Raw genomic sequence first — 13,745 nt, 5'->3', positions numbered from 1 at the left:
ATATGGTTAAATGGCAAAACACAGCTATGTATAAATTGTTGGGACACTAAAGACATCCTTACCTCCCCCCATCCAATGGGAAGAGAAATCCATGGTCAGCAGAGCCACATGCCGTGTTTATCCACTAGGCAAAGTTTAGCACTTTCATCAGTTTCCTTTTATCTGCCTCTCCCTGTCGGCACCACTCAGCTCAGCTTTCGATCTGATGAGAGGGCACTGGTGTCATGGCAGAGAATGTGAGCTAATGAAAGTGTAAAGCTTTGGTTCAGCAGAGTAGAAAATTCTCATCTAGTCAACAGACACTGCAATCTGATATGATTGAGTTTTTAGTAGACATGGCTATTATGTGTTTAAAGGTCCAGCATTGTTACAGTTTTCCTTAATCCTCTGAGCACTGAGCATCTACATTTTTCTCATTATCTTTCCTCTCATGAGTGAATCTTTATCTTTTACTGTGGGGTATGACTCTGTGTGTGTGAGTGTGTGTGTGTTTGTAGAAGGGGCAGTTAGGTCTCTCCATTCCTACATTTCTGTTGCAACTGCAAAGTAATGTTTATGAAGACAGACTTTATAAACCTCGGCAGTCCAGATACTCGTCATAGGTTAATTTACCTAAAAGCTATTATAAAGGCCAGGGTGAAATCAAAATTAACTAATTGCACTCTCCACTTTGATCCAATACATCTACAAGGAGTTTCCAGTCTCATTTTGACTATGGAACACCAATGTCTTCGAGGTGTTGGATGTTTATCAAATGTTGATGTGGAAACGTATCTAATGGTGTACTCTCTGAAATGTAAATGACTACAGATGTGACATTTGCTTGTCCCTCCCCAGGGAGCATGCCAGAAGATGGAAAGGAAGATATGTGGCGGCTGACCAGGCCTGGTGCTTAGCCCTGCTCACTCTGCTGCTGCCACTTCCACTGCCTGTCTTCCACAGCCAGTCCCACCATCAGGAGTGTGGGACCAGTCTTGGAAGATGGGTGGCAGAGGAGGAGGTGGCAAAGTAAGCAGAGACAGGCGGTGGAAATGGTGGCTGGCCAAGCCTGATGATGAGCCCTGCTCACTGCAGTTCCGCCCCCACCCATCTTTCACCGCCAGCACCATCATCAAGAGTGTGGGGCCGGGCACGGAAGATGGGCAGAGGTCGCAGCAGCACAGTGATTCCACATAATCTGCAACAATCTGATTCTTGGATTTTTTTTTTTACTTCTTAGGAACTTCTATGTTGTTTTTATTATCATTGTAACCTGCCTGGAGTCTGCTTTCAGAGACAAAAAGATTATGCTCTGAATCTGTGCCTCATGTTCCATGGGGGGGGGGGGGCTAAAAATTAATATTATAGATTTTTTAGAGAAAGACTACGCCCAGAACCAACCCCTCCTCCCCCTCCCCCACTGGCATCAGATGAAGCATTTAAGCAAATATCGAATCATCAGGCAAAGTCCTTTAGACCTGTAGGAAATTCCATATAACACTGTAGCAGGGGCAAAGTCCCTGTGGTGCGCTATAGTAAGGGTCCCCAAGCGTTTTGAATTCTGACACAGCTGGTGGGTATAACCTCAGAATGGCTGCCAAAGGAAACAGAGCTAATAACAAAATGGCTGCCATGGGAGGCAGAGCCACATCAAAGATGAAACCAAAGTGCAGGGAAAAAGGAGTGAGAAAGAATAAAGCCAAAGCTGTATTGGCAGCTGCAACCGAAACATCGTAAAACTGTCAGCAATTGCCGTAGCTCCCACAGACATCACTTTGGGACCCCGTTTCTGTATCTGCAGTCATTTCAGGAGGAGCTTTTTTTTTAAAAAAAAAAATCTCTTAGGCTGCATATCCATTTGGATTACCCGCCCACCTCGTTTTTATTTCACAGAATTTAAAACTGGAATTCTCCTGAGATTTGCAGAAGCATCTTTCTTATCCCTGAATGTCCCCACTATGTGGTAGTTTTGGCTACATTGTGTGTGTGTTTGAGCGGTCATCAGATATTAATTTTCTTGATCTTTAAGGCTAGCAGGAGACAGGTAAACGTAACAAAAATGGCTAATATCTATGGTTCCTTATGAAACATGTAGCATCTTAATGACTGATTTAGAATGTTCAGCCACAAAGAATCCCCTACTCCCAGGGTGGGTTCATGCTCTGCCTGCTTTTGGATCAGGCAGTCCTGGAATAATACATGCCATAATGTTGCCGTGTTAGCCATGTGGTGTCCGTTAACGGTGACACAAATGTTTTCTGACAGGTGATAGTGGTGGGAGTTAGTGTTTCTTTTTCATTGCAAGGCACCACCGTTGGGTAAACATCTGACCCAAGTATTTCCAACCTTGGTTATTTTACTGACGCCCTCTCACTGTATTTGTGGTTAACAGCACTGATAAAACTGTATTGTGTTCTGTTTTGGCACCTAGAAGGCACAAAGGGTCAACCCAATTAATCACGTTCTGAAAGCAATACACTGTATTTTTAATCTTTTGTTCTACTCTTGGTGGATGGATGACCTATTCCAGTGTATAGTGGGATGATAAAAATCCACATTGCTTTTTTATTGTTTGCTTTCCCTTTTTTTTTTATTTAAGGGCAAAAAAAGTTCACTTCATGCCAGGGGCAGTCTCCTTCCTCATCAGTGAGTGCGTGGTGGGGGGTGCTCTGTCTGGACCTGCATATTGTTCACTTCACCCACATCTGATAACAGGAGCTTATGAGCAAACAGACTTTGTTTATTTTATTTTTAATGAATGTCTTTGGAACTGGTCACAGCCCAAGTTCTGAATGTGTTTTTGCTCCCCAAACATGGTCTTAGATGTGGAATCCATATCAGCATTTGCTCATAACAACTCTATCATGGCTGACAAAACAGGTAGAAAACTCCTTCAACGCTGAGGTGTTTGCTTCCGATGATGTTTGTGAGGAAAGAACTTTGAGGAAGGGATTTGGAAACCTCGAGGCCTGCTGAATAAGTACTGGGCTGGGCACTTGTCCCTCTGTTTCTGTGAGGAATTGTAACCAGGGCAGAGTAAGAAGTGTAAGCTAGGGATGGACATAGACCATGAAACTGCAGTTCATATCAGTTTTTGGTTTGTGCTAACTTTTAAAAGCTAAATAAACTGATTCAGTTTGTGCAGTTTGTAATGCAGTAGAACATCACCACCACACCACACCTCCCAATGCGAAAGAGACATCAAACTTGCAGGGGTTCTCCAGCTGCCTGTTCTCTACTGACTTATGGTATCTCTCATGGACTTCTCATGGATGGGGTTTTGAACAAGAGTGGTGTTTACTTCTGACCCTGGCTTTTAGATTCAATTTGTACATCCTTCATGGCACTGGATATGATAATTCAAGCAGAATTTATACCTTTTAAATCTCTAACAGTGATCGCACCTTCAATTAAACTTTGGTTTCCTTATCTCTTTTACCTGGGATTCAGCATTTTGACATTCACAATAGACCAGAGAGTGATCATTTGCCCCAGTTTATACCTTTTCCCTATACTCATTAAACTTTCACCCATGTTAGTCTATAATAATTCAGGTCCAAATTTAGACAAACGACATCTTAATGGAGTATTAATCTAGACATCTAAAATTAAAACACTTCTCAACTCTCAGAAATTAATGTCATTGAGAAACCACACAAACTCATTTAACCTAGATATTCTGGATACCTTTGCAAATATTATTTTGTTATTGAAACCTTATCCTACCACAGTTAGATAAACTAACCAGGACCAGAAGAAAGATTGGGTTTGAACAGGAATATAGATGTATGAGGCAAACCTTATGTACAATCCAAAATAGAATCAGAATGGCCAGGTCTGATAATTCAGTTCCACTATTATCTCAGTTCCATTCCCAATATAAGTAGCTCCTGAAGAGGGGGGGGGGGGAACTCTCCTAATTGCAAATTACATTGGGGAAAATGATCACAGGTTTTGGGAACTGATACCTTTAGCCACCCAAGTTAGTAATTTCAATACTGATGCACTTATTCTAGTAGAAATCCAGTTTTGTCATTTCTTCAAATAAATCTCTTATAGTAACACCCAAACCGGGTCATTTTCCAAATATCCACTTAGGAATTGGACCCTCTTCCAAACTGGACTCTAGTTTCAGCCTCAGAATATAACCTGCTGATTGACAACTTGCCTTTAGGTAAAACCCCTGGGGAAGTTTTGGTGCCACCTGAGGTATTTAAGCTCAGTATTTAAATATCTGAGGTATTTAAATTGAATTCTCATTGGTGATGCCCAATTTTAGTTAGACTTTTCTTGGAAATTAATTATACCTATACTAGTCCCTCCAATGGGAGACAAAGTATTATAACTCCTATTGATAAAAAGTCAACAGACAAGACCCTACTAATTATCACCCTATCAGTATTCTAGATATTTCTTCTAAATCATAAACACACCATCTTTTACTCAAATTGAAACATTGGGCATAATTGCCAAATCTTTTCAATCCTGAAGAACCAGGTTTTTGTAAGGGTCATAATACAGTTTGTCACTGTTTGACATTGAAGGCCCTGATTCAGAAATACACAAAAATTTAAATGATGGTTCTACATTGCTTTTGTTGATCTGACTTCAGCTTTTTACTGCATTCAGTGATAAAGACCATGGGGCAAACCTGATAAAGCAAACACCGATAGAAGGCTATTTAGGGCACTGAGGGAACTACATTCCAACCTCACTGTCAAGGTAAGGGTATGTTCACTTTGTGGACCCTATCCCATTAAGGGAGGGTCTAAAACAAAGTTGCTTGTTGTGACCCCCTTTCTGTTTAATTTTTTATATCAATATCAGTGATTTTTTTTTAAGAGCCTCTTGTGGCGCAGAGTGGTAAGGCAGCGATATGCTGTCTGAATCTGTCTGCCCATGAGGTTGGGAGTTCAATCCCAGCAGCCGGCTCAAGGTTGACTCAGCCTTCCATCCTTCCGAGGTCGGTAAAATGAGTACCCAGCTTGCTGGGGGGTGAACGGTGATGACTGGGGAAGGCACTGGCAAACCACCCCGTATTGAGTCTGCCAAGAAAACGCTAGAGGGCGGCACCCCAAGGGTCAGACATGACTCGGTGCTTGCACAGGGGATACCTTTACCTTTATTTATCAGTGATTTTATCCAGGCCATGGAATCTCAGAACTCCCCCCTCCTTTCCTTGACTGTTCAGAAAATTCAATCTGTGTGCAGATGACACAACAATAATATCATTTATCAAAATTGGGTTCAGAAGGATGCTAGTGATAGAAAGGAATTAAGAATGTGTTATAATAAGATGATAATTGTTGTCTTTGGTAATAATGGAATCAAGTACAAGTGGACTCTTAAAGCTCATAAAATAGAACAATGCCCCTTTTTAAAATATGTAGGCTGAGTATTTCATGGGTCTCTGTCTTGGCAGGCACATTTTAATGTGTTTTATCAACTATACACCATACATTGGGAGTTACTTAAAAATTCTTATTAAAGGGTGGACAAAATTATCATGCATCTTTTGCTTGGGGCTGAAATATGGAAGTGGGACGAGAATATACTCGACCAGTCTGAAATAATTCAAACAGTTTCTTAAGTAAAATCTTGGGTCTTCCTCAGGGACCTTCTGCTGCACACTTAAAGTTAGAAATTGGACTACCCTCTAAAACAGCAAGAGTCCACTCAAAACTATTAAACTGTTATAAGAGAAAGTATATCTGAAGACTATTTGATAAAATATTGGGTTTGGTACTACAAGGAAGTGAATCAGTGGTTCAATTTTTCTGTTCCCAATTCTGCATTTATACTCCTTGCCCTATTGGGAGACATTTGTGAGGCTGCCAGGTTGTTGCTCACACGCCCTATTGTAACTTGGTAATATTGGGTATTGGGTATATAGGGTTGCAAGCAATGGGTTAGGAAAAGAGTTTGGGGACGGAACCAGAGGAGGCTGCGTATGACTAGGGGAAGGACTTCAATGTGGTATATTGCCATAGAGTCCACCTTCCCAAGTCAGATGGAGATTAGTTGTGATAGCAGTGCTTGCACAGGGGATACCTTTACCTTTACCTTACCTTGAGGTTGTAACTCTATGTGTAGAAAGTGTTTATCCATGCTACATTTATACTGCAAGATGCCTCAATCAATAACCAGTAGGAATACAAAGAGGAATCAGCATTAAGTGTTATTTTGTTTACCTCTCTTATACCCCATCTTTCTCCACTCTGGGGACCCATCACAGTGTAGCCCATCTTGAGTATGCTGTTTAGGTGAATATCTGTAAGTTGAGAATGTACTTTTGATTTCTGGGCATTTATTACAGAAAAGAGTCATTTACAGAAATACATTGTCTCAAATATAGGCAGAATTTTAGAAGAAAAAGTCTAAGAGCTCCGATGTTCCAAAGATAGGGCGGACTATAAATCCCCAAATAAATAAATTTTTAAAACTCGTAAAATTTGGAAATGCCAACTTCAGAAAGCTTATCCTTCAGTACAGGTTTACACTGTACCTCTGCCTATCTGTGATTTGTGGCATCCTTTCATTTGTACATGGGGAGCAGTGTCACTTTTGTTGATTATTAAGGAGTTGCCACCTTAATAATTCTCTTGCTATATTTCATCCTAGTACTACCCTTTGGTTCACCAAGCAGGTAATAAGTAAGCATTAAAAAATAACAGTTTGTCTGGATTTATCCTTTTCCCCAGATATTACAAACCTTAAAGGATAATGTTTTATTTAATCTTTACAATCTCCCCCCTTCCTCCCAGAACTCCACCAGAGCGCTCTGGACCTGTTGTGGTATTGCCCCGTTCCATCGTTATATTATTTTATTATACTGTTATACTGTTACATTATTCTGTTATATGGTTACAACCACTGTTATTATTTACTGTATGTTTTAACGAAGACTGTTTCATGTATCGTTGATTAGTTTTAATGTAAACCGCCCTGAGCCTTCGGGGAGGGCGGTATATAAATCTAAATAAATAAATAAATAAATAAATAAATATATTTAGCTTTCTCAACAACCCAAAAATATGTGGTTTAACACCAGTAAGAGCATACTACAAGAATGTGAAAAAAGATCTGTGACCTTGCAAAATGGCGCCCACAGGAAAAATGTCCCAAAATTAGAATGTCAACTCAAGAAAATTTTAAAATAATAAAATTCTCTCTTTCTCTTTCTCTCTTTCTCTCTCTCTTACACACACACACACACACACACATTGCAGGAATGTATAATGGATCCAGGACTAAAATACAGTCCCATAAGTTTGTGTTCTGGCTCAGCAGCTTTCTGGGTTTTTGTTTTTTGTTTTGCTTCTTGCACAGGCCTTTAATTCTCCTCTCACCTTCTCTGATGCCTGCCAGTCCTCAATCATCATTGGCAGAAGAGGCCAAGGAAGAATATAGCCAAGGACAGTAGAGGTACTGCTGGCCAATAAAAAGAGTTGTTTCTGTCAAGGGTGAGTGAACAGCAGCAGATCTCTCTTTTGTTAGAGTGTTGGAAGACGGTGAGGGGAGGACAGCTTGAGAGAGCTTGACAGGGCTGTCCAGCTGTCTCGGCCTCTGTTCACACCAAGGGAAACAAGGAGGAAAGTGGAGGCAGGCTCACATCCAAGCAGAAGGATGTTTCTTTCCACCCTTTGGCTCACCAATCAGGTAATAAGTAAGCCAGCCTTTGGCCTTTCAATTCATTTGGTTGTAAGCAGACAGTAGGCCTGCATCTTCCTCAGTTCACTATTATTGTTAGCCTGGGACCAGGCCTTCATCTTCAGAGATGGCATATGCAAAGCAAAATGGTGATCTTTGTGACCACTTGGAGATGGATGTCATACCTGCCATTGTATTGCACATATCTTTGTACAAGGATCATTCTAAAGAGGGAGAGAGTTCTACAGGTTGTTATGATACAGCAGACTGCCTCTCCTCTATGAATCCTCACAAAGATGAACCTATGACTGAAACAGATGGCATGGTATTTAGTGCAACGACAATGCATGAAAACAAAGGAGTTGAGATTCATTGGGGGGGGGATAAGGAGAATAACAACAGGCTGAGGCCTAGAATAGAGTGAATCGTATCAAATGTAAAAAAAAAGAAGTAAAGTGAAAACAAAGGAAGGTGAAAAGAAATCCATGAGTTTTTTGTTTGTTTGTTTGTTTTTGTTCCATGGTCTAAAGGAAACAAGGGCATTTCTATTGTGTCCTTTTTGCTTTTGATAAGGACCCGAGGGGATTGCTACATGAGGAAGTACAGAGGGTGTGTTTCTCTAGCAGAACCGTAAAGGCCAACAAGATACTATTCTAGCATAAACTTCTAGGGGCTGAGGCACTTCATCAGATGTAAAGGGAGGTGAATGAAGGTGCATGCTCCACATAAGCCCTTTGTAACAAAATAATTTTATTCAGACATGAAGTTTTATAGATCCTAAATAGAGTTAAATGATTGAAGTCAGCGGTCTTAGAAGACCGTAACTTTATATGGGATTGCACTTTAGAATTTTTTTCTGTTCCATGCAACAAATAACTCTGAGGCGGCAGCAATGATCTAATGTTGAATTTATAGGATTCTGGAGGAGAGAAATGGAATTATCATAGTCTGCGGCGGATTCTTTATGACATGCTAAGCAGCTATAATATCCTACCCAGCTGCAAACTGTTTCTTTCTCAATAGGTTAACAATTATGGATTCTTTAGGTGTAGGCAATAAAAGGAAGGATGGGAAAACAGCTCTGAAGTAATGACAAATAAAGCCAACCCCTCCTTTTGATTCTATTACATTTCAGACTAGGTCACTGAACACTGGATGTAAAACCTAATTATTCCCAGTTGAAAAGTTCAATGTCACTATTATGTTCTGACCTACTTTTATTCTGTAGTCCTTGAAAAAATTTGGCTGAGCTAATAGTTGGATCTGTTTAATATTGTCACTAGGCATTAGGCCCACAAATTGTGTTACATATACCAAATGTAACGCGAAAAATTTAGGAATGTTTGCTTAACGAAATTAGGAGCAACTGTTATTAGCTAAAATGAAGGGACATCTCTGTTAGAGCTCCCAAAGAGTGCCTCTGTATATTGTATTGGATTATTCGAGGTGTGTATTTAGCATTACAATGAAATGTAAATGGTGTCGAACACATAACATAAAACAGAAATAATATCTTCCAGAAGTTGAATTGATTATTCTAATGAAGTGAATGCGGCACTCTCCATTAATTCTGTAAGCAGTATTTATGAACTTTGCATTTCTTCATTGTGTTCCCTAATGGTATTATTCTTTTAAGATCTGATCTGGGCTCCAGCGTTTCCACTGCCCATTAGTTTTCTCTGGAAGTGAAGACGTGCCAGCGTGTGAAAAATGAGTGTTATTAAGCAAGTTTGTTGGTCTGTTCCAAATGAAGATTATAAAATTAAATTAAGGAGCTGACAGCTTTAGCATGTATTTCACTTCATGTTTTTGCCAGAAGAAAACCAAACAAACCTGGGTGTTCAACAAACAGTCCAACAAACCTGGGTGTTCACATGCAGGGGCCTTGGAAATCCTTGCTATCCTGGGATCTTGCTCTATCCCTGGGTTCTCTCTGTGTATGCAAGTGTTTCAAAGGTTGAAATGCAGGAGAAGCTTGTGGCAGTGTGCCAGTGAGAAAATTTTACAAATACAGATTCATAGTTGAATCCTAAGCAGAGCTATACCCTTCTGAATCCATTGGATCAGGACTGAATTGTTAATATTAGAATTGATTGTCAACAATAACACGCAAAATGCCTGCAAGGAAATGACATATTTGACTCATATAATCATGTATGTTTACCATTTGTCTGTCATTGTGTCTGTTGAGGATCATTAGTCTGCTGGCTCCCAGTTGAGCCCAAGAGGGATGGAAGGGTGGTGGTCGAAGCTTTGATGTCCCTTCTTGCTGGATCCAGGAAGGAACATTGGTGACACTCTAGGGAACCATCCTGATTTCCATAGGTTTTACATTGATCCTGAGTGAGATAGTAGGAATTGGTGACGTCAGTTCTCCCCGTGTCTCCTAAAGTCTCCTGAGGTTTCAGGCATGTGCCTGACTACCTGGTTATCAACATGAATGTTACTTTTGTGAAGCTGCTGCGATTTATGTAGAAGACTGTTAAAATATTGGCATCATACTTAAGGTGTGCACTCTGCATTCTGAACTACAATGGTTTAGAGTCATAATGTGTGTGTGGTTTGACGAGACCTATGTTAGTTTTTCTTTAGTGAACAAGGGAGCCCTTTAGTGATGGCAGAGGCGCAGTTCCATACTACCTCCTTGTTTCAGCTCATGTGAAATCATTCCTCAGGAACAGAATATCTTCTCTCGTCCTTTGGAGTTACCAAAAAGCAAAGCAAATATATTTTACATGTACGCAAAAGCATACCCTCAAAACTTCAATCTGCATCGTGTCTCCTTCTTGTTTCCTGCTTGTCCCTGGACAGACATCTCTTTGTTCAGTTCTTGGGGGGGGGGGGTCCTGAAAGTCCCCTAATGGCGAAGTTATAACAATCCAAAGAATTCACTCTAAATGCTATTATAGAACTAGTTTCCAGTGAACAGCATTGTTGGTTTGCATTCAAAGAATGAAAGATGTCCATCCTGTTCTTTGTGCTGAATACAAAATTCATCATCAGTTTATGATGGTTTGAATGTTGTTTTAATGGTTTTATGATCGCTGAACTTTAAGGCAGTTGATTTTATCTCTGTCTCTTTGTTGAAAAGTGGTAAAATAATATAGTATTATATCTTTGCACAAAATGCAGCCATGGACTGACAATTACACAAAATGAGCACGGGCCTAGGGCACCAAGGGAAGGGGAGCTCCTTGAGGACTAAATATTTTTTCTCAGTCAATCCTTCTGTTGTGGCTATTCATAAAAAACGATAGGCAGTGAAATCAGTAACACTGAGATGCAGGGGGGAGGCAGCAGGGGCAAGTATACGAAAAGACAGGCTGGATGCTGTCTCTGCTAAATATAGAAGCAAATTTGTTACACCAGATTAGCTCTGGAGACTTCTTCAAAGACTCTGCAATTTAAAAAGTGGGAGAAAAAAATTACAGTTGTAAGCAGGCAACAATAAGCATAATTTTTCATCTTTTGATTAGAAAGCAATGGAATAAAAGATTTTGTTTCATACAATAATATTTATCCATTAGAAATATATAGATTTCTGTAGAAATGATTTTCAAAATTGAAAAGGATGCTCAACATCACGTAATATCAGTTGAGATAATATCAGGTATTTTGCCGATTGTATTCTTTGGGAGTGTGATTAAAAGTAGTTTGCAATACATTTTCATAGTGGTGTAGTTCCCCTTATAAGAATTTTATTTAAAAATGTATTTAAAAGTGTTGAAAATTCACATTTTTTTCTGTTGCTGTAGTTATAAGTAAATAATTTGAGTATGTTACATACTGCTATTTAGTGTTAAATACATTTGTAAAATTTAAATGTTTATATTTAATAGAGATCTCTGGAATCGGGCCTGGAAGAAAACTGTATTTTTAATCCCTTATTTCACCTTCAGGACTTAATTAGTTTCTCTTGTCCATTAAGCACTGGAGGGGTCAAGGGGCACCATTGTTGGGTTGTGCTTCAGCCATCAGTTGGCCTTAATCTGGCTCTGGCAAAATGGTAGCCACTGTCTTCAGTTCTGAGTATGGCAAGTACATATGTTATTTTTTTTATCCTTATGGGTTTATGGGAAAGGATGTTTCCATGTGTGTGTGGTGATGTTTCCTTCTAACTAGGCAACAATCCACTTAAGAGAGCCAGTTTGGTGTAGTGGTTAGGAGTGCAGACTTCTAATCTGTTATGTCGGGTTCGATTCTGCACTCCCCCACATGCATCCAGCTGGGTAACCTTGGGCTCACCACAGCACTGATAAAACTGTTCTGACTGAGCAGTGATATCAGGGCTCTCTCAGCCTCACCAACCTCACAGGGTGTCTGTTGTGGGGAGAGGAATGGGAAGGCGACTGTAAGCCGCTTTGAGCCTCCTTCGGGTAGGGGAAAGCAGCATATAAGAACCAACTCTTCTTCTTCTTCTTAAGGGACAACTTTATTTTGTATCATTAGTAAATTGTCATGTTAATGATATGCTGCACCTAGACTAGACATTCATGGATGGAACTATTGCCTCTGTACTTCTTAGAGCCATCCTCTGTGTTTCAGAAAAGACCAGTTTCAGTTCACAGTTTATATCAATAAAATGGCATAAAAGAAAAGGCTAAGCACCACTTCCACCATCAAAGGTCTCTGTCCACGGTTGTTTCTTCCACCATAAATGCACACAGTTAAGTGGTATTTTTAACCAAAGCCCCTTTGAATGAAAAAAAAACAAACCATCTGCTCTATCAAGAGGTTGTGTAGAACATATCTCAGAAAGTTCACAGGTGCTAAAGCTGTTTTAGATTCCGTCAAAGTTCACCTGATCTTTTTCAGGGGAGGAATTTTCACAATTGTTTTATTGGCAGCTCTATATATAATTTGTCATGGTTGTGGGGAATTAGAGAATACTGCCCTTCTCTCCAGGCGCTTATGCCTACTGCACATATATAAGGTTGCCTGCCACCTTGGGAAAAATAAAACAATATATGCTGAGCCTGTGCTTCTCTTAGGGGCAGCTAGAAATTACTGCAAACCTAGAACATTTGCATAAAGCACTCAACTCTCCTCTAGGATGGATATATTGTCATACGGATAGCTGCTGGTGTCAAAGCTGTACCAGGAGCATGTCCAATCCAGATATTAACTCTTTTTTTTTTTTGCTGTCAGTTTACAGCTGATTTATGGTGACCCCACGAGTGTTCAAGGCAAGAGACATTCAGACATTGTTTGCCTGCTTCTTCATCAGGACCATACTATTGGAAGGCTCCCATTCTAATACTAGGTCTTTTCTACATGTGTAGGATGATGCACTTTCAGTGCACTTTTGCAGCTGGATTCTCCTGTGCAGAACAGGAAAATCTACTTCGAAAGTGCATTGAAAGTGCATTAACTAGTCTGTGCGGAATGAGCCCTAGTCAGTGCCATCCCTGCTTAGCTTCCAAGATCTGATGAAATCAGGGTGTAAACCGCACGGAGCTTTTATTCCAACCTCAGGTCGATTCAGTCCCTGCCATCTACACAGAATGCGATTTCCGTTTGGATTTTGGGCGATTTAAATTTTCCTTCTGCAGCAAGAAGGATTGATCCGGAGTGACCCTACCTTTATTGTGCGATATCTTAGAGTGCTTTAAATGCTCAATATTTTTCAAATCCAGATTGGGAAAGAAAGCTCCGTGTTAGAGAACCTCTGATAGGCCACACCTGGTCATGTGACAAGCTTGCCTTAAAGCAGAAGCCCCTAATTTCTCTCAACTTCTGTTGATCCTGGACTTTTTCTCCCTTCTTTGCCTTCTTCAATCCTCTCCGCCCCCCACCCCCCAAGAAAAGAAAGAGGCTCCCTTCTTGGCTCCTCTCCCCCTTCAAGAAAAGAAAGAAAGAGGCTTGTCTCCCCCCCCCCCTTCTTAGCCTCCCTAACCACGTTCAGAACACTTTCCTGTTTCAATGGGGAGGGGAGAGGACAGGAAGACCCGAGTTCAAAGCGATCTGAATTCAACAGGATTGACAATGGAATAAACGAAGTAAGTGCAGACTCTGCCCAGGCTAGCCTGGGGTATCTAGGTCAGGGACATTAGGGGAAAGTACATGATGGATCCTGTGCTTCTACCCTTCTCAGAAGAAACCAGAAGTAGCTGCAA

At 40.5% G+C, this 13,745-nt stretch overlaps 1 long non-coding RNA gene across 1 annotated transcript in view; it reads left to right on the top strand.

Moving 5' to 3' along the window:
- The first annotated feature begins 7,495 nt into the window (after positions 1-7,495).
- The window catches only part of LOC143840742 (uncharacterized), a 267,254-nt gene continuing 261,004 nt past the window's right edge, over positions 7,496-13,745 (top strand). The window contains exon 1 of the long non-coding RNA XR_013232367.1: positions 7,496-7,638. This is a non-coding gene — a long non-coding RNA (uncharacterized LOC143840742). The remainder of the gene's footprint in view (positions 7,639-13,745) is intronic.

The sequence above is a fragment of the Paroedura picta genome, chromosome 6 (assembly GCF_049243985.1).
Source record: "Paroedura picta isolate Pp20150507F chromosome 6, Ppicta_v3.0, whole genome shotgun sequence".
NCBI lineage: Eukaryota > Metazoa > Chordata > Lepidosauria > Squamata > Gekkonidae > Paroedura > Paroedura picta.
Note: the sequence above shows the minus strand (reverse complement) of the source record. Positions and strands in the feature narration are given on the sequence as shown.